This window comes from Panicum virgatum, chromosome 3N (genome assembly GCF_016808335.1).
Source record: "Panicum virgatum strain AP13 chromosome 3N, P.virgatum_v5, whole genome shotgun sequence".
NCBI classification, from domain to species: Eukaryota; Viridiplantae; Streptophyta; class Magnoliopsida; order Poales; family Poaceae; genus Panicum; species Panicum virgatum.
The window spans coordinates 49,463,360-49,465,847 of record NC_053147.1 but is presented as its reverse complement, the minus strand read 5'-3'; positions in this window follow the sequence as shown (position 1 = coordinate 49,465,847).

Sequence of the window (2,488 nt, the reverse complement as noted above, 5' to 3'; positions counted from 1 at the left end):
GGTCTTTCTTGTCGTCTTCGTCATATTTATCTTGTTTTTTCTTAGGAGCGTCTGCAGGTGCCGATTGGAAGGATTTGCGCAGGATCGTGCACTCCCACATTGAGTGGTTGCTCTTGGGGTGGATTGGGCATCTCTTGTTGTGGAGAATCTTGTCGAACTGATCCTGCGGCTTGTCGCCCTTCTTACCACACGGGGTGCGATCCATGGTGCCGACTGTATCGTCAGGCTTGCGCTTGCGCGCAGGATCCCGCTGGTTGCTAGGGCCTCCACGGCCGTTGAAGTGCTTCCCATTGTTGTCGTTGTTGCAGCGGGGGAAGCGACTGCGTTCTTGCTCCTCTTCGTCAGCCCAATGCTGCATCATATCCCGTAAATCTACCACTGTTTTGGGGCAATTTCGCCCGAAGTCGCGGTACAGGGATTGGACGGTGATGCCGCTCTGGAAGTAGTCGATGACGTCATCGTCGGCGACGTTGGGGATGGTGGATCTTGTGTCGAACAAGCGCTTGACGTAGGATCTGATCGACTCGTCTTGCTCCTGTTTGCACATGGACAAGGCGTGTCGAGTAGCTACTCGGTGTAGTGACCCTTGGAAGTTGTTGATGAAGGCCTTCTTGAGGTCATCCCATGAGTATATGGACTCGCGCGCCAAGCTTTCAAGCCACATGAGGGGTGCGGGCTCCAGGGCCATTGGGAAGTAGAGGACCTTGGTGTTGGTGTCTCCCCCTGCAACACTAATAGCAGTCGAATATAAACGTAACCATTGAGCAGGATCTTGCTTACCGTCATACTTCTGGATGTTTGTCGGCTTGAAATCCTTTGGGTACTCGATGTTGTCGAAGACTCTGCTGAGGGCGGGGAAGCGATCGGAGTTGTCCACAAGCTATGCTCTGCGTCTTGCGTTGATAATATCCCGTGCATCCACGATGGAGTCGGCTACCTCTTCCCTGTTATGCCCACGGTTGTTGTTGCGGTTTGGCTGAGGCCCAGGAGCTTGGTTTGCTTGCGGTTGGCCACCCCTAGGGCAATGACTGCTCGCAGCTTCCTGATCCTCTTGATTCCTTTGGTTTTGTTGCTCCTGTTGTTTTTGCCGTTGGTGGCCTCTGGGGGTATGGCTTGCCTGAGGTATGACTGTTGCAGTAGCCCTTGATCGCGTACCGTGGAGTGAGGACAGCGGGTTCTGTCTCTCGAGTTGTTCAACGGCGTTCTTGGCGAGATTTATGACTCGTTCTATCTCTGGATTCTGGGGAATCGTCATGAGTTGCAGGGTTGCTTCTGTCATCGCAGCAATTGGTGTTCTGAAGACCGGGTCTACGACGTTGTTGAGTTTGCGCGGAGGAAGTCGAGCACCTTCAGCTGCATGAACCCTGCGCTCCTCTTTACATCAATTTCTTGCCCTGCGAGCTGTGCGAGTGGCTTCATCTTCATCTGGTGGAGCATCTTGGGTCAGATTATCTGTTGAAATCTGATTCAAGGCTTCGTTTGGATCATGCTGACTAGCTTTAGGTTGTTGGATGATGACTGGAACCAAACATTTAGGCGAGAAGCTTTCCAAATCTGAGTCGTAGTCGGCTAGAACAGTTTCTTCGGAACCAGTTTCCCTCTCGGTTACGAGAGGAGTACTGTGTTGAAACAGAAGATCATCAATGCTTGCGACTTCCCGAAGGTTGTCGAGTAGTTCCGCGAGGGTATGACTTCGGCAAGATTTGAGTTGCATCTTTGCCAGCACATTGGTGATGTGATCTAGGCTGTCTTGAGGTGACTTGACTGGATCTGGGTATACGTCGAAAACGGGTGCCTCCCAGCTAGCGGTGACCAAGTGGTTTTTGACACGGAGTAGATGATCCAAGCTATTTTCATAGATGGATTTAATCATCTGTTTATAAGCAGATGATGAATTGTGCAAGCCGAAAATGGGTTGAGCAAAAGGAGTCCCAATCCGAGTAGATTTCGGTTTGAGATTGATCTGAGTCCTAGTGGAACTCGAGTTGTCTTCGAGTTTCGCCTCGATCTCCTTGGCGAGGTCGGGAAGCAACATGATGCCGTGATCATTTGAACCGACGAGTTTGTTGGAATCTTCCGACGTGGTGATCTTCGGTGCGGGAGAGTTGGTTAGGTGGCTGTCGAAGCCACCCAAACCATTGGCGACGCAGACCCACGAGCCGAAGATGAAGGTGGCGCCTTGAGGAGGCGCCATGGTGCTGAAAACGAAGGTGGCCATCGAACTCATCGATGAACTCGCCGAGTCCCCTACCTGGCGCGCCAGTTGTCGGTGTTTACCGCCAAGCCTGCTCAGGGATACCCTTAGCAGTAAGATTTGTAGGTAGGGATCGACTGCTCTGGAACTCGATGGTACAAGAAACACAAAGATTTAGACAGGTTCGGGCTACGAGTTGCGTAATACCCTACGTCCTGTGTGGTGGTTTGTAGTGCCTTAGGTGTTTATGTCTATCGAGGGGGACCCTATCCGCCCTTATATATCCGGGGTGAC